Here is a 23,879-nt window from a genome sequence, read left to right as displayed (position 1 = left end):
CTCCTGGGGGTCTTTAAGACAAGGCTAGACAATCACCTTGCTGGGGTCGTTGGACCCCAGTACTCTTCCCTGCCATGACAGGGGGTTGGACTTGATGATCTGCCCAGGTCCCTTCTGACCCTACTAACTATGAAACGTGCTGCACACCAGAGCACACGTGCACAGGCTTTGCCCGGGGACAAGCAGCAGTGGCTCAGATACTCAGTTGGGGTAAATCAGCATAATTCTGCTGATTCCAAGTACAGCTATGGTGAGCTTCATCTCACAAAAGCTTGTGCTGGGGGAAGGGGGATGATTGACTCTATTAGCGTAGCTCAGGTGGAACTAAGGGAAGAATTTTCCACTTTATCTTCAGTTTTTATCTAAGTTGAAGCAACTTTACAAATCTATTGCAATGAGTCCCTTTAGGACTGTTACTAAACTGAGTGAAAGAGAAAAGAAAGAAATTATAGATCTATTTTCCACACAGTAGAGCACTGGCTCATCACAGCAATCATGGGGTTTTTTGCATTTGCTACCTTCCCATGAGTATAGACACCTGCACCACCGTAGCTGTCAAAGAACCTGAATGAAGCAGTGGCATCAAAAATTAATAATAATAAAAAGAATGTAGATTTGGACCCAAATGCTTTCCATTCTTTGTAATTGCTTTAACTTTTGACAACAGCTTTCCCTAAGGGTAATTCAGTAGGCAAATCAATCTCCCCCAGTTCCTACGAGGGTACTTGGTTGGGTTTCATTTCAGAAATCAATGCGGTGCGTTGTGATATTTCAGACGTGTGTCCTGGATATGAAAACATCTTTATGGATTACTTTAATTGTGCCCATATGCCATATCTTTATCTATTTTCATCCACTGACAGAAAGGCAGGTACCCACAACCCTGTATCACATAGGCGGGGGGCATATCCATACAAGGCTTTCCATGGAGCCGGACAGTCCTTAGAATTCCAGTGGGAGACACAGAACTTCCTTCTAGGTGGGAAATGGTGAAAGAAACCCAGCCTTCACCATGGTGATTTTTTAGGCACACAAGAGCAACCAGGAGTTGTTTCAAGCAGGTGTTCACACGTGGCTTGGAGCTCTGGAGAAATGGATTTACGGGACTTAGGTGCAAAGAGTTATTCCAGTAAAACATCTCAGTGACTCTCAGAAACCTGCATGTAAAATACCTTCCTTCAACAGTGTATACAAAGCACCCACAGAGGCAGGGTGGTATAAAAGCAGTAACCAACAGTCATTTGAGATAGCCAAGCAACTCCTTGCTGGAACGTATGGGAACTTGCAGGCAGTGAAGCCACCCCAACATGTTGATGCCATCTTCAGATCATATGACACAATTGTGTGTTCCTTCTTCTAACAGTTAAGCAAAGCCTTCAAGCACACTCCGTAGTAAGCATGTGTCTATGGGATTTTAGCATGTACTAAAATGCTTTCTTAAGCACAGATGAAATGCTCAATCAGGAAATGAACAGAGGCACATACACCCCCCACCCCTTTTATAACGTATAAAGACAGTGAAAGGTGAATCACCCTGCAACAGAGTGAGAAATACAGTAGGAAAAATATTGTCCACATACATGGTGCTGTCTATGGAAGATGTTGTAAGGCAGGGGCAGATAATTATTTTAGCTGGAGGGCCGCTTACCAAGTTTTGGCAGCTGTCGAGGGCTGCATGGGTATCCACGCCCCTTGACAGGTGCCCTGCCCTCTGGTTGCCATCTTGTGACTGGAAGTCCCACGCCTAACCCCTGACCTTTGCCACCAGAAGTCCCTCCCGTGCCCCCAGACGTACTCCTTTCAGTGAGGGGTTTTGCTATCTCGGAACCAGAAAAATACCAAATCATATTCTAAAAATCAAATGTCTGCAACATTCATTAATTTGATTTAAAAAAAATATTTTCATCCTGATTTACACGTTTTTGTGTAGTGTACATAGAGGTAACTGCACAATAGCTTAAAATTAAGTCTTACTCTTGTATATTGTGGGGCGGTGGGGGTTTGGGGGTGAGTATAAGTTTGTTGAGTGGGTGTGTGGGATGTGGGGTGAGGGAGCATGTGGGTGTGTGTGTGTGGATATGTGGAGTGTGGCTGGGTATGGGGTTTGTGGGGAGCTGTGGGGGGGAGGGTGACTTTGTTGTGTGAGTCTGCATGTATGGCAGTGCGAGGAGGGGCATGGGCGCATGTGTATGGTGGGATGCGTCTGTGGGACTCACCCTATGAACATACACACATACACAGGCTCTCTCCCTCCCCCATTGTGCACACACTCCCTCTCTCTATCCCTCCCCCATTACACACACTCTCTCTCTCTCTCTCTCTCTCTCTCTCTCTCCCCCTCCCTCATTGCTCTCACTGTCTCTCTCCCTCTCCCGCATTGCAGGAATGCATGCACCCACACATGAACCCCCCCCTCCTGCTCCTGGCCCTGGGGTACTGGCATGGGCCCCATGCTCCTGCAGTCTGGAGATGCAGCTGGGAACCACATGGTGCCCTGCTCTGGTCCCCGTGGGCTGCGGCCCTAGGACACTGGCATGGGCCCCACGCTCCCGCCCACCCTTCATTGTGCCCCCACTTGCCCCTTGCCTGCCATCACTTTCCCTGCTTTTCTGTCCGCTACAGTGGCACAGTGGCACCATTCACTGGAAAGGATTATTTTAAGATCAAATTTTTACAAAATATATTTGCATTTTTATATTTAAATCAAACACACTTTGCAGCAACCATACAAAAGTAAGTGCATATCACTGCTTTAGCATTAATTAACTTTGTCAACTACTCAACAAGGGCAAGCCAGAGAAGACATTATGAGCAGTAATAAAAACTGATTTCCTAATGCTGAATGCCCAAATCTGCTCAAACAGTAAGGTTTTGACAGTGTGTTCTTTAAACAACTGAGCAACCTTTCATGGTGAAAAAGGTCCAAATCATATGGCAAATGCCTTTGAGAAGTATAGTAACTGAGAAAAGACACTTTTTTGGAATGAAAATTAAAAATACAAGGACTTACTCCCCTTGTACCTTTCATCTGCATCTGATTCTCTCAGAGCTTTGTAGTACCGTGTGGACATTTGATGAACATGTTGAGAGCGTGTTGACTAAATTCACTTGTTCCTGCTTAGGTTTAGTGACAAATAGGTTTTTGTTCTGCGCACAAGTTGCTCAGCGGGGCACAGAATCACATCTTTCTCATTGACCATTGGGAGAGACATAGACAGCTATTGCCATGATGCTACTGAAACTGATGTTTCTGTATTATACATGGCTCAGTTTGTGTCTTCAGTTTCACTTCAAGCTTTATATCTTGCAGGTCTGAGGAATGCTGTGGGATTTTCCATCACTGCACACTAAATCTTCCTGGATGTTTTCTATAGTGTAAGTATGAGCATTCTTTCCTAAACATCTTTGCTATGTGAATTTGTGAACCCACAGTTCAACTCTGATATAGAAATGGGATCACAAAGAGTGCCCTACTTTATTTTTAATGATTTAATGGATTTCATAGATTTCTAGAGTCAGAAGGGACCTATTAGATCATCGAGTCCAACACCCTGCTCTGGGCAGGAAAGAGCGCTGGGGTCAAGTTACCCCAGCCAGGTGCATATCTAATCTCCTTTTGAACACCTCCAAGGTAAGGAAGAGCACCACCTCCCTTGGAAGCTCATTTCATATTTTGGAAACCCTCACCGTAAAGAATTTCTTCCTGATGTCCAATGTAAATCTACTCTCCTTCGGTTTATGGCCGTTATTTCTAGTAACTCCAAGGGGCGCCATGGTAAACAGAGTAGCCCCTATTCCCTGTTGACCCCCCACCCCCAGTGAGTTTGTAGACAGCCACAAGATCACCTTTCACCCTTCTCCTATGGAGGCTGAAGAGATTCTGGTCCCTCAGTCAGTCTTCATAGGATCTTACCTGCGGGCCCTCATCCATATCAGTAGCCCTCCTCTGAACCCTTTACAGGTTATCCACATCCCTCTTGAAGTGCGGTGCCCAAAACTGGACAGAGTACTCCAGCCATGGCCTGACCAATGCTACATAGAGGGGAAGTATCATCTCCTTAGACCTGCTCACGATGCACCTACTTATGCAGGAAAGAGCGTGGTTAGCATTATTACCTCGTCACATTGGCGACTCACGTTCATTTTTGCGTCAACTATGACTCCGAAATCCCTTTCCACTGCTGTGCTACTTAGAATGGTACTTCCCACTCTTTAGCTGTACTGGTGATTCTCTCTCCCCAGGTGCAGCTCTTTGCACTTATCTTTGTAAAACTGCATCCTATTTTAATCTGCCCACTTCCCCAGTCTATCTAAATCTGCCTGAATTCGCTCCCTACCCTCTAGCGTGTTTACCATACCCCATAGTTTGGTGCTGTCAGGAAGACACCTAATAAAAAATGAGTCTGCACCTGATCTTCAACTGTGTCAGCAGACAAGTGTCTACTGTCTACCCCTGCCTGGACATGGAGAAGCCTTCCTCTCCACTGTTCATGATGTTGTTATTCCCCTTGTCCCCAAGTGCCACAAGTAAGAGTGACAGCCACCTTTCTTTTTAGAAGCGGCTCAAGCTCACACCCAGCTAAATGCCCAGAGAAGTCCACAGGGGCATAGCTCAGATCTTTTGTAAAGAGCATCACAAAAGAAGCCATCTGCGGTGTGCAACAATGACAAAAAACTTTTGTGATTTCACTGAACTCAAACAATGCAGCATATTCTTAATCACAATCTCCTGGCACACTAGCTATGATTTAACTCTTTACATATATGCAGACATAGAGCACCCTCATGACAATTGCTTCCATTGACTCCAAATCGGCCTCTTCTGGTTTCTTCATCTGCTCTTCTGCTCTTTTCTGTATTCTTTCCACCATTTAATAAGGCACTTATTTGTGCACACTCTGAAGAAATTAAGATGCCATCCTGCAATGCTAGAACCACAGAACACAAATTTTTACCTATAATAAATTTTCTTAGCTCATGCAGTTGTTGCAAAGATTAACTAGTAAATGTTTGTAAAATACTTTGCTCACAAAAGGAACTTAGTGAGAGCTAACTGTTCATCAATTATTATTATTATTGCATCACACAGGAAGACAGCTAATAAAAAAGAGATGCGGTTCTTTGAATATTTCCAAATATTTGGGCAAATGTCTAAGTAATAAACAAAGCTCTAAATTAATAGTTACTGAATTGATCCAACTATTAGCTACACTGGGAAATCGTATATGAAGTTTCTGAGGCTGGATCATTATTAAACAGCATCTTCCAAAGGATCACTTACAAAGCAACCTTTTTCTTTGAGCAAAATCCAGCTGTTTGGGATGTTACAATATTTATGGTTTTAATAGCCACTCTTTAAATCCCGATTTTATGAAATGTTAAAGATTTTCTTTCTGTGCAGCACTGAGGAGGTGATCTGGTGCCAGACATCCACTGCTTGATAATAATTATTAGAGTAATGAGACAATTAAGTTTTGTCATAGCTGTTAAAGTAAGAATCCAGTTTTGACATTTATAAGAGTGGCATTATGAAAAGCTGAACTCAGGATTATCTCTTTATCATACAACTAAAACAATTACAGATGTTCTATTGATGCATGCTGTGGTCCTCTTCTCAGTATTATAATTATCTTTTAATGAGCCCACATTAATGTAAATTGGATTCATCAGGAAATAAATTTCACAGTGAATGTGAGGCACTCCACAGGTAACCTTTCACAAAAGCAATGCAAATACTAATCTTGATCATTTGTGAGCTAGAGATTTCCTTTCAGTCCTGAGACAAGTAAACAGTCCAGGTAGATCATACTGGTTCTTTATATCCAAAGCAATTTTATGGGTCCATGGAATTAAATTAAATTAGTTTGTGCCTTTTGTAAAGATTTGCCTTTACTAAACATAGATTAATGGTTCATTAATAATGCAAATTTGATCTTGTTTCGCACCCCCCTCCCCACTCCTATCAGCACCACCCTCTCCTCCTCCCAGCTCATTTATACCAATATGCGTAGGCTGCTGGTCTAGAACCAAAGGAAGCTATTCTAAACAGCGATTCCAGCTGCCATCATATTAGTATGTGTTTAATGCTCATTATTTCTGTTCCAACTCATACCAGTTTTCTTGTGTTCTTAAGAGTCTGCTCATACTAAAGACCTTGGGAAAGCCAACTGCTAACCTGCAGACCCAGCCTCACAAAAATTATATAAAAAGGTATTATGGTGCTATTACCATCATTAAATAACCCAGGTGCTTACTTTGAACAAGCCAGGGTGAATAAACCTCCAGGCAGTAAATGCAAATCTGGAAACGTATCTAATGCAGTTATTTCAATCTGTGTGCTTTCATGCATATTTTTAGTGGAACTGGCACATCATCTGGTTGAAATCTAGTCCATTTCAAAGCCAGGAGTTAAAAGTTGTTTTAGGTCCTACATACTTTTTAAATGATTTTACCACTCTGGTTGCCCTAAGAGAAACCCCCATAACCAACAGGAAACCAATAAAACTAGCTACCTAAGAAGTACCCAGAAAAGCACACTATACATTACACAGTCTGAGAAAAGGAACGTTTGCTCCTCTAACTTCTCTTGTTTGCATTAATTTTAGTGCATCTAGTAGCAGTAGCTGGCCAAAAAAAAAACCTGCGAAAAAGCAAGATTTTTAAACTGCCAGCATCCCTTTAACATATGCATGTATTTATCAGCCAGCCTAAGCCTAGCAAGGTCTAATGTCCACAGCCAAGGTCACACACAGTAGTCATGCTGTTTTGTTAATACAACACTGAGCTGATGGCTAGAGAGTACCCTCTGGCTATATATCCTTCAACAGACTGGGTTTCAGCCCCATGGCTGTCTAATGGTGAACATCCATACATGACAGATATATTTCTGAGGCCTGTAAAATTGTTGGGATAATACCACAAAGAAAAGAAGTCCTGATCCTCAGCTAGGGTAAAATAAAAAGGTGAGGTGACTATATCACCCCCATCCAGTGACAGAACGCGACTAAATCCAACCTCTGAGAGACCTTTGTGTCTTCCCTCTCAGGCAGGGAAGTCTCTAGCTGGAGGACATCCAGCAAAGATTGAACAGAAGGTAAATATGAGGCAAAGCTGTATTCAGGGGGGAGTAAACCCTTAGTTTAGATGAGTCGCTCAGAATCTGGTATGCTACTGTGCATGATCACTCCTACCATCCCCACCACTAACACAGAAAAAGAAAGACGAGGAGGAGGGAAAAGCTTTGGGGTAATATTCACCCTTAAGCAAGGCTGCATCATTGCTCCAACACTCTTCTTGATATTCCTTACCATGATGCTACATCTGATCACCAATAAGCTTCCAGTAGGAATGGAGGTAAACTACCAAGTGGATGGTAAACTGTTCAATCTTAGCCATCTACAAGCCAAAACCAAGACCACCCTGACCTCAATCATCGAGCTCCAGCATGCTGATGATACTGTACCATGTGCTCAGTCAGAAGCAGAACTTCGTGCAATTGCTGACATCTTTACCAAGGCATACAAGAAAATGTTGCTGACAATATTCAGAAGACTAAGGTCCTCTATCAATAAGCTCCTAATGGGGAGTCTCCAGCTCTGGTAATGCAGATTTACAGTGAGACACTGCAGAACTTTTGAGTATTCCTCATACTTCAGCAGCCATATTTGCAAAAGGTTGACATTAGGGCTGTGCAAAGCTTTGGCCCCCGATTCGATTTGGTGGAGATTCGGCATGATTCCGTGGCCGAATCTCTAAATCTGAATTGAATCAAGAGGACCCTTTTATTTCTCCAAATGGAATCGGAACCCTCCAAATAGATTTGGAGAGATTCAGAAAGACTCGGTGATTCAGACACAGCTTTAAATGTTTCTTCTACATACCTCTAGGTAGCAGGCGGCTCATGAATGCTACAATGGTGAGGAGCATGGAGTGTCCCACAGAAGCATGGGGGGCTCCCCAGCGCGCTTGGCAGCAGACCCTGAAGTGGACCAGAAGCACTTCCAGTCCACTTCCAGGTCTGCCAGAACGCATGCAGGGGGGCTTCCCTACGCCCCCCTGGCTTGGCGACTGGTGCCTCCTGGGTCTGGGGGAGCACCCAGGGTTTCCCCACGGCCAATTGCCAAGATGGGGGGGCGCCCCCCTCACTCACACCACACTCCCCAGCAGACCCGGAAGATGACTGGAAGTACTTCTGATCCACTTCTGGGTTCGACGCCAAGCACGCGGGGGGGGCGCCCCCTGTACTCCTGTGGGATGCTCCATCCACCTCAGCATCGCAACATTCACGAGCCGCACTGGTACCTCAAGGTATGTAGAAAAAACATTTAAAGCTGTGTCTATGTCCGAATCACTGATTCTCTGAATCAGCATCGAATCTTCAGATTCAGATTCAGCTGAATTGAATTGGGGACAGTGATCCGAATCAACAGATCGAATTACTGTCCCCGATTCAGGCCAAATCCAAATTGAATAGGGCCTGCTTCACACACTCCTAGGTGACAGAGACAAAGAAATCCAACATTGCCTCAAATGTGCAAGTGGAGCCTTTGGATGCCTGAGGAAATGGGTGTTCAAAGATCAGAACATCAGATCTGAAACCAAGCTCACGGTTTATCAAGCAGCTGTGATCCCCATTTTGCTGTATGGACTGAGATGTGAACACAGTACAGGAGACAAGTCGGCGGTGCCATCAATGCAGCCTGCAGAAGATCCTTCAGATCCAGTGGGAAGACTGATACACCAGATTATGTCCTCTTGCAAGCAAACACCATGAGCATCAAGATGATGATCATCCAACATCAACTTTGCTGGGCCAGCCACATAATCCTGATGTCCAACTCCAGACTCCTAAAGCAAGTTTCATTCTCCCAGCTCAGTCAAGGTGTACACTCAACAGGAGGACAGAGAAAGCATTTCAAGGACATCCTTAAGGCCAACTTGAAGAAATACATCAACTCATGGGAGACTATCGTCCAGGATCAGCCCAAATGGAGGAAGAGTCTGCTCCAAGGATATCAGTACTTTGAAACATTATGATGACAACAGGAGACAGAAAAGCAGGAGCCACAGAAACAGTGTGTTGTGGACCAAATGAAGAATCTAGAGCGACCCATCCTATGTGGAAACACATGCCTGAGCTGCAACATAGTCTGTAGATCCTGGATCGGCCTCGTCAGCCATCTTTGGATCCATGGACAAGACAATAATCCTAGACTTTGAAGGATTACTGAAGAGAAGATATTTACCCCATTATTATTTATGGTAGCACCTAAACTTCCACTAAGCATAGTAGAAATACAGGGCAAGAAGGTAGTCCCTGCCTCAAGAGCCAATATTTGATAGGTGTGTCCACACTGCAGTCTTGAGGTGGGATCACAGCACTCGTTGACATATCTGAGCTAGCCTGAAACTATCTAGTGTGGACACTAAAATTCATGTCACTGTGGTATCCTGGCCTTGGAGTCAGGTACTTGCCTGGCACTCTAGGCAGGTTTATTTAACCTATGCTGCTTACACTGCTGCAGAACGTTGCTAACTATGGCCAAGGTGCCTGGTTTAGCTTAATCCTGATCTGTCTACTTGAGCTGCGCCTCTGGACTGCTGTGTAGGCCTACCCTTAAGAAACAACCAGTGGATAAAGACAGCCAGGAAGAGCCAAACGAAACAACTGATCCTGGACAGCATGGCAGGCACCGGTCTCAGAACACCAACTGCCCACCAGTTGTGAAGCTCTTTGTAGGAATTCTCTCTATGTAAATGGCCACCAAAAGGTCTTGGCATCCCTATTTCAGACTGAACTGGGATTTCCCTGGAGAGAGGCCTCATTCTGGCATGTTGCAGAGAGTGTTTTTCATCCACACTAGCTATCTTTAAAGTCATACTCATTCAATCCTGACTACTATGTCAGCTGTATTTTCCTCAATGTAAAACAGCCCTTTGAAATTCAGTAAGAAAGATGCATTGAAATGTATGCAAATTATGTATACCTACACACACACACACGACAGAAGTCCCCATTAAAAAAACATTCACTTTCTTACCGCAGCATTTGCTAGCAGATTCTAAATGTCAATATTATCCCCAGTGAGAAGAGGAAGAAGGTTGAAAGGTTGGTGGTTTTAGGAAGCTAATTGCCATCAGTAAATTAGAGTTATGAACACACCATTCTTTTTTCAGCAATGAGACGCATGAACTCTGTAATTTTAAGTCTTGCAGTACAATCTGGAATGTACAGAGGCATACTTTGTATTAGCTCATGATCTTCACAGGAAATGAATTCAATAAGAAGGTGCCTCCTTTGACTTTAAAGGATATTCTCTAATAGTTTATTAAGAAAAGACTCTTTGAAATTAAAATGGACAAAAGCCTCTACGCAGAACTCCTGTTTACAGATTGTTCCCCGTTTTGCTCAGAGACTTGAACAATAACCAGCGAATGCCTGACAAGAAAACGCAAGCTTCAAATGAAGGGCTTTTTTCTTTTTTTTAAATAAATGTCACATGTAAGAAATAATGTTCTAGCTCAAGTAAGTGATCACAGATATGATTTTGCATAAAATACCTTGCCAAAGATCATATTAAAATGTATGTTCAATGGTTGTAACTCTTCCCCCCACCCACACAGTAGCATTAAACAGTTAGTATTCACTATTTTTCCTTCCTTGGGCAGGAAGACAAGATATTAAGCACAGCAGTTGAAAAGTTGTGTGTTAGATTCAGTGAGTGTCAGATGCATTACTATTGACAAAATAAAGCCAGAGAAATTAACCAAAGTGGGAATATCATCCCTTTTTAAACAGCTGCCTTTAACTGCAACAATTACTTGTGACCGTGCAATTAGAAATTAATTTGGCTCTCTCTCTTGCACTTTTATCTTTTAGGCTGGGTATATTCAGTGGACCAGCAGGGAACAGCCAACAGTTTCGCCCACTGGCACTACTCCCTTGTCTTCTTCCTCTTTTATTGGATGTTAGCTTAGGCAGAAGGTAGCTACAGACGCCAACTTGTACCATATTCATGTCCTTGTTGCATGTCCAGCATGGGTTATACATGGAATGCAAAATATATGGAGTATTCAGATTTACAGAACGCTGCACTTGGCACTTCTGAGGATCTCTTGACATCCTTTCCCACCCTGCAATTCTACAATTCTACGACAGCAAGGCGCTCACACAACAGGGATAGCGGAGGCGTAGCATTGTTCCCTCGGACAGCCTCTGCTGGATTGAGAGGGATAGCTGCTAGAGGGCTAGCTGCATGCCAAATCAATCCTTTGCCTCTGCTGAGATTACCAACAAGTGTGACAACAGTGATTTGGAGAAATACACCATGATGTTACAATTTCATGCTCAGTTTATCATGCTTATAACTAGGCAAGGGAAAAAAATAAAACCTTTAACTTGTAAACCAAGTGAATTTGCTATGGAAATCACTGAGAGAAGATAAATATGGAGTCCTACAATGTGATTTTTACAGTCAATTTTCTCCCTATAACTGAAGTCTATATCAAAAGAAGGGAAATTGCATAAATATTTCATCTGGACTCTAATAGGACTAAATTGGATGCTCTAGAGATGACATATAATGTAGATAAGCAATCATTGGCAAATGTAAGAATTCCACAAACACTGCATGAGAGAATCCTCCTGAATTCACGTACAGCAGTAAGCAAAGAAAGATTATGAAACTTTCACGTAAACATATATTTATTACAGGTATTTACCAGCTGAAAAACTAATGTTGCATCCAAACAATCTCTACTAGGGCATTTATAGGATCACAGTAATGCTTTTCACTTGCACAGCATTCTGAGAGTCCCACAGTATGCCAACATCAAACTTTACAATATCCCTGAGTCAGGCAAGTATTTGTATCTGCAGATGCAGGAGGAAAGACTGAGGCACAGAGAGGCAATGGGGCAGGTCCTAGGTCACACAACAACTCTAGGCTAGGTCTAGAGCCAAGAGATACAAGGCCTTTCCTTTATTACTTTATTCCCAGTGCTTTGCTCCAACTACAAGACACATTTTGTCCGCAGACAAAGCACACACCTGTCTGGGGACGCAGGCTCCAAGAGCAGCAGAGAGCGAGACACCCTAGCCAGAGCAGAGCCTCCTCCCTTGCTTGCCGAGGTGCCATAGTGGAATCTAAGCCAACAGGCAGATCCTCAACCTTGATCCAACCTCCTCCTCATGGTGTGAGGGTGGAACGGGACTGGGGACCTCTTTAGAGACCCCCACCAAGATACAGGCAGGAGGGAGGGGAGCAGCCCAGCAGGCAAAGCCAGATCCCACATTTCCTTCAGCAGACTATGAACGGATGGGAGAGAGTGCCTAGCCTCAATCCCCTGCTAGTGTACAGCTCCTGGGAGAAATCAATGGGAGAGCAAAAAGATTAAGCACTTTTTCAAATTGGAGCCTTGTGCCCACTGTTGGCGAGTCTCAAGAATGCGCCAATGGAAACACCTCTTGCCCTTCTTCAGAGCTTGGTTCCAGGTGCTTTCCTGCCCTGCACTTCATTCATCTTGTGAAAAAAATCAAGTCAGGTCTTGGACAGACCATTTTTCTTTCTGGGCACAAAACTCCAACTCTTTCCACCTTTACCAAACTGTCGAAGAGCTCCGTTACCTCAAGTGGAATAAGGAGCAGCAGTCAACAGGCAATTTTGTGTTCTTTCACGTTCTTAAGTAACAACTAAACTATCCTTCCTTATTAGCTGCTATCGGGGCAGGCACGGATGCATGGTAAATAATGCATGACACAATGGGATTTCAAAGGCCCGAGCTGTGCAAGTACAGTACCTTCCATGGACTCAGTTTATTCAGTGCTTTCAGTTCGAGGGTGAGCGGTATTTTGTGTTTTTGAACTGCAGCACTTTGATTGCACGTGATTACATTTTTAATTCCGTTGCAAGATGACCTGGCTGCTCCAGCAGGGGCAAGGGCCACTTTGGAAATAAAATGGGTAGAAATAAAAGTATTAATCATCACGGCTTGCTGAAAACGAGCACGCTGTGCAGAGCTGAACCCAAAGGGAGAGAAAAGGCATGACATTTCTGGGAATGCCACTGGCAGCCATGTGGCAAAGCCCCAGCATAATGAGAGAAGGTAAAATGCATGAGGTATGGGTGGCCTAGTGGGTTCAAACACTGTAAAAACCTGGTTTGAGTGGAAATTTCCAGAGGCTTTAACTGCAACTTCGTACTTGTACCAAGTCACAACGTTCCACTTGTTTCCATTCAGCTCTCCTGTTCCTCTACAGTGAATGGCCCCCGTGAGGGCTGTGCCTTGTTCTGTATGAAGGGGTACAGCTGGACAGAGCAGCCCTACACCAGTGCGTTCCAGGAGGGAGTCCTGAGCCGGATGCAAACCGAGCGGTATGCAGGAAATATGCATGCTGGGAGGGTTGAAGATCAAAGGGCAAGGGGGATTGGGATGGGGTAGAGCGGGAGAGGAAACTTTTTGGAAGAGAGGCCTGATTTCCAGAGTGCTGACCCATCTGGAAACCAACCTCCCACACAGTGTGCCACTGTCAACCAAGGCAGCCCAATTCCCTTTCCAAATTTCAAAGTAGCACCTTTCCTACATCCCACCCCACCCCCAACCTGCCATCACTTCCTGCTCACAGGAGCAGAGACACCATACAGGGAGTAAAAAACCTACTGTGGCTCATATATAAAGTCAACATCAAACTATTGTCTCTATCAGGAAGGAACTGTACCTCCCAGGCTACTTCAGGGACAGAGGTGGAACAGTATACTTTGCTGGCTGCACCTGAAGTCACGATTTAGCCCCATAATTAGAAGCTAATGTATCCAGTGCCAGAATGCCTAACTCATGAACACGTGACACAGGTTATGGTTTTCTGAGGTCTGATTTAAATTCTAGTGCCATGTCCTGCCCTTGAGCAAGACGTGGAATTTCTGTTGACAGCAGCTGCATGCAAGTGCCATAATGGCTTTCTCGACGTCAGTTCCAACGCGTAATGTACAGCCGATGTTGGAATCTGGCCCTGAACACTAAAAGCTGTGTGAGGATGTTTCTGAGCATCCAGTTGCAATTACAGATGAACAACACTGTCAAATTAGCAGTGAACTGACTTTCCAAATCTTATCCCTATAAGAATGCTCAGACATTTAAAACCCATTAGGATTTTTTAAACTAATTTCAATATTCAAAAAAAGATCATCTGTTTGCAACTTTAATGCACTGTAAATCTTTCTGCTGTATCAACTGTGTGGTGCTGTGGAAGTTAAATTAATACTTCCTAGCAAACTTTAGATCCCAGTTTATAATAGATTTATAAGTACTGTATGGACATGTTTGCCATTTTTTATTTCTTCATAAGTGATGCCATTATGGGTGCCATAACTCTTATTTACTTGACTTCCAAGCTGCTGGCAATAGCGCAAAAATAGATTTTGAGAATTTATATCATACATGCATCATGAGAAGGCAACAAAAGAGCACAGGTAAGATTTATATGGGGTTAGCACTTGCATTCATCATATTTGCTTTCAGATGAACACTGTTTCCCCAAATAGGAAAATTAGCAACCTGATTTTCCAAGAGGCTGAGCACCATGCACTCTTGCCAAAATCAACAGGAAATGCAGATGCAAATAGTCATATTCCTTCAGCCTCGTTTGAGGTTTTTGAAATTGGATGACAGTGCAGAAGAATTCCCCTGGGAACACTGTAGTATTCCTAATATCTCACTTCTAAGATGTTTTGAAAGTGTATTGCACGTGACTAAAGACCATCATTCAAGCTTGCTGTGTAGGAAGTTATGTAACAGCCTCTGGAGAAAGGCAGGACAGATGCTGAACTAGTATAAAATAATGTAATGCCACAAAAGTCAATGAAGCTTTGCCAGCTCGCAGGAGCTGAGGATCTGGCCTGCAGAGCTTGGGGGACAATACCTCAGATGCCCATTTCACAAAGAAAACATGGTAGACATTTTATTCTGTTTATTAAACTTCTCCACCTTTCTCACCTTGTCCATTTTAAAGGTAGAATTTTCATACAGGTTCTTTGCTGGAAAGGGAAAAACTGCCAGGTATCCACCAGGGCTGTGACACACTGCAGGGTCAAATTCACCAGCTGAATATACAGGTGCAATTCCTCTGAAATCTATAGAGCTGTGGCCACCAGAACCATGATGGGATTTGATGTAAAATGGTCACAGACTTCAATGGTATCAGCGTCTCATCCCATATATTTTCCTACATTTAAATTTTAATTGTAACTTCCTCTTCACTGTTTAGCTGAGTGACAAACCAGGAAATACTCATCTTTCACTTCTGGGATGTTTGCATTAAGTGGGCTTTTCTTCCACCCATACTACATGTTGATAAATCCATATTACATGGTGATAAATCCAAATATTCAACAATGGAATGCAAAGATTTGCAGTCCTTGAGTGGCTCAAATAAAGTTCATGATTTCCAAGTAGTGCCGCTTCCAATTACCATACCCTTTTTAAACCGTGAAAGATGTAATGTTAATCAAACATGTAATTTGCAAGTGTTTTTCTTTAGTAAATGTCATGTACAAGTAGATATTTAGGATGTAATGCACAGAGTAATTGCAGTTGGATAACTTTCACTAGTGATATTTACATTACCGCAGTCCTGAGCAATCCTGAAAAGGGGGAAGAATATCATGAGGAAAATCCTAGTCATAGTGTGCAGACACACAACACATTTGTACTAGCGTACAGGTGGAGCAGACACACATCACACTGTCCTGTGCCAATGGAAGTCATTCTACTCTCAGGTACCAGTCAGGAGTAAAAATTTACCCAGTGCAGGATACACTGATATACAGGTTGTATGTCCACAACCCAAGTCAATGCCATCCTGGTAGCCCTCTGCTCATCACAAACTGGCTATTAGGAGCCTCACTATGGAGGTGGGAGGTGCTGCAGGCAGCTCCCTCCAGAGAGCTGGCCATTTGTCCACTCCAGAAACCAGTACAGCTTACACAGGTGTAAAAACCAGTGCAAGTAACATCAGCCCCTGTAATGTGTCCACCTACCTCTACCAAAGTCGATGAGAAAACTTCTTTGCCTTACTTGGTTCATAAATGGATCCCTAACCGTCTTCCTTATGAAAAAGGAGGGTTTTAAAAAATTAGACTAATACCAACAGCATTACACGCTACAGATCTCCAAATAAAACATGCAGCATATCCACTAAAGACAAAAACTTGCAATTAAATCTTTTAAAGTGAATGGTGCTACAAAATGTTGGGCATGAATGAGTAAGTGGTTAGGACAATGGGCAAGAACTCAAACAGAACTCTATTCTTTTTCCTGCTCTTGACATGCAAACTTTGGCATGTCTTTTCACCTGTCAAGAGATGGATTTTCAAGCTCCTTTCATATTTAGATACCATATATAGGACAGTTTCTCAGGAGCACTTGGCACCCAGCAGCTTTTAGTATGCCCCTCTTGCCCAGATATTTAAACAGGTGCCTATGACAATAGGACCCTGATTTTGGTTTGCGGTCTCTACATGCTATAGTAATGCAAATAACAGTAAGTTTCATTTGTCAAAAACTGCTTCATGGGAAATCCAAAGATTGCAGTATACAGAGATAGGAAAATTTTACTCTAACAAAAAACATATGCAAAAGAACAGCTAAAAAATAATTGCCCCATCCAATAATATGGAGAGAGTATTTAAAACTGAAATACTGTTTGACAACAATGAATGTTAAGAGAATTTATCAAAAAGGATAAGGAGGAGAATTGTCAAAAAGGATGAGGAAGTGGTTGCCCCGTGGAGAACACTTCAGGAGTGGAAACAGCTCTTGCATTCATAAGAGAAGTGTTCATAATGGGACATCCTGCTTGTGAACTGCAGATTCTCAGACTGTCCATGCAGGTCACTTCTGTGGATGACTTAGTAGTTAAAAAGTAATGATGAAATGGTAAATGGGAGCTTTCATTAAAAAGCACAGATGTTCTTTCAGAAAGTTCTTTGCCGGCGGCATATTTAAAACTTCTGCAACATCCTCTCCAAAAGACTAAAGCCTCTATTCTGCCTTGGTGGTGTTACATACACATGTCCCTCACCTTTGCCCCTTCCTGTCTATCCTTCCAGCAGGAAGACGTGAGCTATGTGAACTACAGGCAGTTCAGTAAACGAGAGCACCCATATTGGGCAACTGTCATCCGGGACCGGAAGCAGCAGTTTGCTTCACTCTCTACTTGAGCCCTACTTCCAAAGACGGGCATAGTAAAATAAAGGAAGCTTCATCTCGGATGCTGCCTTGTACAGTGTGATCAAGTAGCAAACAGACTCAGACAAACTCACTGTGCAGAGACTTGTCGACACCCAGGTTCAGATTGTGCTCCTCAGATTGATGGTCCTGATCTCAAATCCCTTCAGATATATTGAAAACTTACTGGGGTTTTAAACTTGCACTAGTGTTGGGACCACAATTCACTCCCATGAGACACAGCAAGGGGATGCACTGCTGATCACTTACCAAGAGGAGAAAAATCAAATTACTGGTGTAAAAGATCCCTAAAGACTTGATGCATTTGCTTCATGGCAAAAGAACCTTCACATAATTCCATCAGCCGGCAACACAACTCCAGCCACTTACAGCCACTGAAGAATCCCTCAACAACAGGCTCCGAGACCTTGAATACACCTGACATTTTTAAATGGGTATCCTTTTATTTTGCAATTCCACAGGTACAGGATGGTGCTTCACTGTCTATTCATTCATAGTTTTTAAAAAAAAGTTTCTAAGAAGCATGGTTGGGAGAAAAACCTTAAATACACCAGTACAATGAGCTAATGTAATCTTGCCTTCCCGAGTCTGCAGACAGTCTAAAATAATGTCTGAGTGGTGTCAAGTGCTCTAAAACAAACTGTGGGACCATGCAAGCTACACTCAGCATAGAACCAAGGGGAAAGAAGGCAGCTCTAAGTTCACTGAAGCCCCAAGGATATTCATCCCATCTGATATTTATACTGATCCAACTGATACTGGCTAATGACAGCACCTAGAATTCAACAGAAATGTAGCAATGTCACTGTGTCAGACTGCACAGTGAAATCCTCATTATGCACCTGATAAGCATGAACATGAATTAGTTGCACATACACAGAAAAATTCTTATTGAAGTCAACAGGAGCCTTGTATACAAGGAAAAAAAGCCAGAACAAGCTCACTAACTCTGTGACAGAGTCTGACATACAAGTGACTTGATATCTATGTTCTGGCTGGGTTTATCATGCTGCATTGCAACAAACAGAAAAATGCAGTTGAGTTGTCACGCAAGATAACTGATTTTGACAGGACTACAAGTTAATTCGTCACTGTTTCACAACTTATTTGGAAATTCTTTTGCTGCAATGTCCCAGAGGATAGCATGTAATCTCTTGTAAACTCAAATTAAGTCCAGAGTTAAATATCATCAAATCTCAGGTACAGCCAGAGCTCAGCAAGTGACTACTAATGCGTTACCTTCCATATTACATCAAGGACACAATTGTAGCAAAGGTTATGAAGATTATTGCTCAAGTTGCAAATTGCTTGTAACTAGAGAATTAAGTTGAAATATATTTCCAGACAGCCTGCAAAATGAGCGTGAGAGAAAAACCACTGAGAGGATACTTTAAAATCATTAAAGTTCCTATTCATCGGCATTTTAAAAAATTTCTCTTGCATAAATATAAAAAATTAAATGGAATGAGATGAAAAGGGTTACTAAAACCCACCATTGTATTTGAAATAATATAACTGAATTAAACCATCATTCTCTATAGTCATTGCAAAGTTTTATTGTAATGGTTTATAAGGAATAGGTAGATATTTTAATACTGTATTGCAAAGACCATATTGTATGACAGTTTTATTTGAGATGATGTTAAACATTAATTGCCATACAAAAGGGTGCATAAAAATTATGTTGGAAACAAATAATTCAACTTCCCACAAGTCAAAAGGATATTTGCATAGTCACCTTTTAGCTCATTAGCCATAGCTGGAGAAGTTTTGGCTAAGGTCTTTTTTTTAAATAATATTAATGGCATAGTGAGCATAGGATTGCAGTTAATATCTGATTTGCCCATTAAGGTAGCAATTTGGATAGCACACTTTAAGGTCCTGATATGGGATTCTTGGAGAAGGTGTGGAATGTGCTATGTAAATGGAAACTACTATCATTTCCTCCCTCCAGGTTCTAGGCCATGATTTTCAACCGTGGGATCCTTTTAAGGGTGTTGCAGGGTGCCTTTCAACATTAGCACTATTAGGTGGACAAACACCTACCCATGATTCGCAGTATAAATCCAGATATTTTTAATAGGAATCCAGCGTCCACAAGATTCAGACCTGCTGTAGGCTTTCTGAGTTTTGTAACACAAGAACTGCTCTAGTTTTTTTCATAGTCAAGAAGTGAATGAAGGCAAGAGCTGGCATTTCCCAAGAGGTGCCTTGAGCTTAAACCTTGTGGTGGGGTCAAGGCATTGTGTGCACATGTCTGACATACATGTACCGAAACAACTGCTATACTCCCAACTCAGCCAAGGACAAAGGACATGCAGGAGTCAGAGGAAATGCTTCAAAGACCCTCAAGGCAAACATTAAGAAGTATGGCATTGACACCACAAACTGGGAAAAACTAGGCCAGGACAGGGCTACATGGCAACACTTTGAGAGTTTTCCTCCAAGTAAGATGTGCCTTCTGTCTCACCTTGGAGGCCAAAAAGCACCAGAAATGGCAGGAAAGGAAACAAGACTGCAAAATCTGTGGTCCAACCCTCCCCTTAACTATCATCTGTGGCACTTGCCAGTCTGGAGCTCTAGGATCAGCCTTCTTAGCCATCAATGAACTCATCTACAACCCTTTCTTGACCTGCAGGGGTGGTCATCGTCGGCCATGAAGGACTGTCGCCAATGAAGACAACAAAGACGAGAGCTGGCATTACCCAAGGGCTGCCTTAAGTTTAACGCAGTAGGTCTAGAGTCCGAAATGGTTGAGAAGCACTGGTTTAGACTGTAAAAGTGTATTAAATCTCAGCCCTGAGACTAAAGCAGCTGTGCTCTGACCCTGCCTCCTGGTACCTCCCACCACACAACACCTTCTCAGGCTCCTCTGTTCCTTTGGATGATGCAGACTAGGCTTTCAGTATGGCCATCCTGCAGGGCTCAGTTCACCTGAGTGGGGCCCTGCCTTATGGAACAGTTTTACCCAAAGGGCCAGGAGGGAAGCAGGCCCTTCAGTGCTGTCATGGTGCCTCATTTCACACGGGCTCTGTGAATTCAGGAAGACAATGCTGCTGTTACCTACTCATTGGAAGGCTCCATTCAGCCCTATACATTTACTCTGTGCGCTGCAAACATGGGAGCTTGTGTCAGCACAGTACAACCTCCAAGCTCCAGTGCAAGCTGCTTCGCAAGGAAATAAGATAAACAAAAGCCAAGCTCTGCCTCCTGCTCTCAAATGGTTACTGTTCTGCCATGGGAAGAACTCACTAATTCTGCTAATTACTTTTTAATGATTGTTAAGTAAACAAAAGTGCCAAGTAAATGCCCATTTGCCAAGAGAGCTAACGCAGTCTCTGGCCAAACCCAGAAACGTAATCATCTCCACCTGCTCTCCAAGTGTGCCAGCATCTAGATTGGTTTGGGTTCAGTTTGTAAAGAAGTGGTGCTTTCATCCCTGCACTCAGAGAGCAGTCTAACATGGCAGCTCTGCTGCTTCTCAGCCTTTGATCCAGCAGAAACAAGCTTGTGCCAAGTGAAACCAGTTCAATGACTTCTCTTGAGCTTTCATAGACCAACTGCTCCTCTTTCCTAAATGCTAAAAAATGGCTTCTGGATGCTTATACACCTCCCCACTTGTCTGCAATTAAAGTATATAAACAGACTACTTGAGTGTTCAGGGCTGTCAACCTGGCCTCCTGTGCAAGCATTACATTTTCTTATGGCAAGTTATATTAAATAAGTGCTTCCTCCTGCCCACCTCTCTTTCCCACATACGATAGACAAACCCACAGTGGTCTGCCAGGGAGACCACAAGTAGAATGGGATGGTGGTAGCATACTAAGAGATCCCACTTAAGCAGCGACTCGACTAAGAAGGCAGCCACATTGAAGAGATGTTGTTCGGGTTAACAGCTTGAAAAGGAACCGTGTTGTTTTGGAATTCTTTTGGGCTACCTCCTGTGATATAAGATGGTTTCACAAGATATGGGGAAGGCTCCCTAAAGAGAAGCAGGCTTGTCTAGGGAGCACAGGAACAAGGGAAGAGCAGTTGGTGCAACAATCGAAAGCTCCCTGAAGCCCACTTGACTTCCTGCCCCTACGCATGGGAATGTTTCACCCACACTGAGCTACAAGTGCAGGCACCAATTCACTGCACCAGCTTTGCGTCCCTCTTCTCCCTCACTGCAGCTCAATTGTGAGAACAATATACTCAGCATCACAGAGCTACCAATGCACTGCTCTGTAATTTGGTACTACAGGAAGCAGGGATGGCAGCTGAGAACAAGGGAAAGAGAGGGAAGGAAGAAAAAGAGAAAGTAAAAGGGAAAATAAAGAAGAGAAAAGGGCTGCTAGGAAACAAGGAGTGAGCAGACATATGCACAAAGCTATGGCCTGGGCCTTGAGACAAGAGGGTAGGTGGTCTCTGACCCACCTACTCCCTATTACAACTTTTCCAGTCTCCAACTGGGAAAGCGGGGGCTGGAGTGGTGTGGGCGCTAAGGCACACAGCTGAGGGCCCTGAGGTTGTGAGGCCACAGCAGAAGCGCTCCTAGCATAGCCCTGTCAGACTCCAACAAATGTGTGAATTCTGCTAAATACCTTGTCACAAGGACAGGTAAAAAGGAAAGGACTGGAAAAGTTTGGGAACCCCCAATATAAACACCCCTGGCTTTAAATTACAATCCTTGTCCTAGGGAGTCTGTCAGAAGAAATCTAAGCAGCTCCAGGACCTTTCTGAAACCAAAGACTGAAAATCATGTTTTTTCCTCTTTAAATTCTAGAAACAAAGTTTTAGAAAGATGGCACTGGTCACTGCGACTGAGTTCTTTAATAAGGGATGGGGCTGCACTCCTTCAACTACTAAAACAAAAGGACTGATTCATGCTTAATGTGCCCAGAGAAACAGCATGCTAGAAATACTAACCTACATAAAAGGCAAAAGCTTCATTTATGGTGCCACTCTATTTACCATTAATTGTCAAATATCTCTTTGTCACCATCAGGGGGCTCTAAGTAATGTACTCTGGCTACAAAGACTGGATTTTGAAAGGGCCGGCAGCGTTATCCATCCGTTCATTACATAATTCACCCTTAAAGCACAGCTCAAAAAGCATCCAGGCTGTGAGGCAGGTACATTCACGCGTCTGTATTGACGATGTCAGTGGCAGTATTGTGAACAGAGAGAAAAGGAACCAACGCATGCAGCCCCTGGGGTGGAATATGGCTGCATTAGCAAGTTCAGGCCAAGAGTAGAGGTTAGCTTAATATCCAGTGATGAGAGCGTGATGCACTCACAAGAAGAGCCATGTTTTTTGACTTCTCCAAAATTTCTACCCACATCGCGTAGCTCTTGAACCACTTCTGTACTTCATGTTCTCTTACGTCCAGCATAAAAGCTTTTTTTTCATTTACACCGAGTCCTATGAGCTTTGCAAGTTTCATCTGCCTCTGATCTTTGTATTTAAGCTTCATCAAGGCAGGGAATATCTGGATTTGCCATTTGTGATTCATTTCAGAAGCACTGCACTCTGTATTAGAAAGTTAATGTAGTGATTAATTTACCTAATTACAGTAAAACAAACAATCCCACAACAGAGACCAGTCTGTTACTTACTTAAAAAGCAATTACACCCAGCCGCTGCACAGAGAGACTCAGCCAGAAACACACCTATTTCAGGTTTGGGCCCAGATTCCTTTTGCCCACACTAATGCTTTTCACAAGCCTGGCTTCCCAAAAACAGTTGAGGTCAGGCAGAACTTTAATTTTGGTTACTAGACTGAGTCCATGACTGGGCATGTTTCTGAAGGAAGACACCGAGAGGGAGGTAAATACACACTTGTAAGTCAGAGAGGTACCAGTGCACAGTAATGACAAAGCTTTGGAGACTTTACCAATACATTGTTTTATGACAGAAACCTTAACCCTCCACAGAAATCACACAAGACTACCGAAAGTTAAATGGTTCATAGGCCTCAGCACTGTCCCCATGCCCAGTGGCAAATTTCACCTGAAATGGTCAAGGCATAGACTGTCCCTTGGGAAACATTTATGTCTCCCCATCAGAATAATTAAACATATATTTTCCTTCTTTCCAAAACCTGCCTTCAGTTGGCGTAGAGGTGAAAGATCTCAACAGTGGAATAAAATGGCTATTAAAAACTAGTCTTCACTGAACTTTAGGAAATGTTTTCAGTTCCTCGAGTACACAAGATGCTAGACAAATGGTAGCCCACCACCTAGTGCTTGCAGTAGCCTATTTTCTTGAAGGAAAAGTTAAGTAAAGAAACCAGAGGAAATCTCTGTCTCTTCCCCACCCCCACTTCCACAGGTGGCAGGCACAATAAGGGTCAACTGCTTAGCCATGCATTCTATTGGACACAGCACCACTGGGTCTGCTGGCCCATGTCCTGAAATGCAACTCCATAATTTCTATTTGGCTTCAATCATAGAATTAGAAGTAGGGTCGGAAGGGACCTTGTAGATCTTCAAGTCCGACCCCCTGCTTGGGCAGGAGAAAAACTGGGCTCAAATGACTCCAGTCAAGCAGGCATCAAGCCTCTTCTTAAAGACCCCCAGGGTAGGAGCCAGCACCACTTCCCTTGGAAGTTGGTTCCAGATCCCAGCCGCCCTGACTGTGAAGTAGTTCTTAC

At 43.2% G+C, this 23,879-nt stretch overlaps 1 protein-coding gene across 3 annotated transcripts in view; it reads right to left on the bottom strand.

The window, feature by feature from the left end:
- Nucleotides 1-23,879, bottom strand: part of MEGF11 (multiple EGF like domains 11) — a 386,245-nt gene that overhangs the window by 278,895 nt on the left and 83,471 nt on the right. The window lies entirely within an intron of this gene.

This window comes from Gavialis gangeticus, unplaced genomic scaffold, assembly GCF_001723915.1.
Source record: "Gavialis gangeticus isolate Ggan-Ray unplaced genomic scaffold, GavGan_comp1, whole genome shotgun sequence".
NCBI classification, from domain to species: domain Eukaryota; kingdom Metazoa; phylum Chordata; order Crocodylia; family Gavialidae; genus Gavialis; species Gavialis gangeticus.
This window is presented reverse-complemented; position numbering and strand designations above follow the sequence as displayed.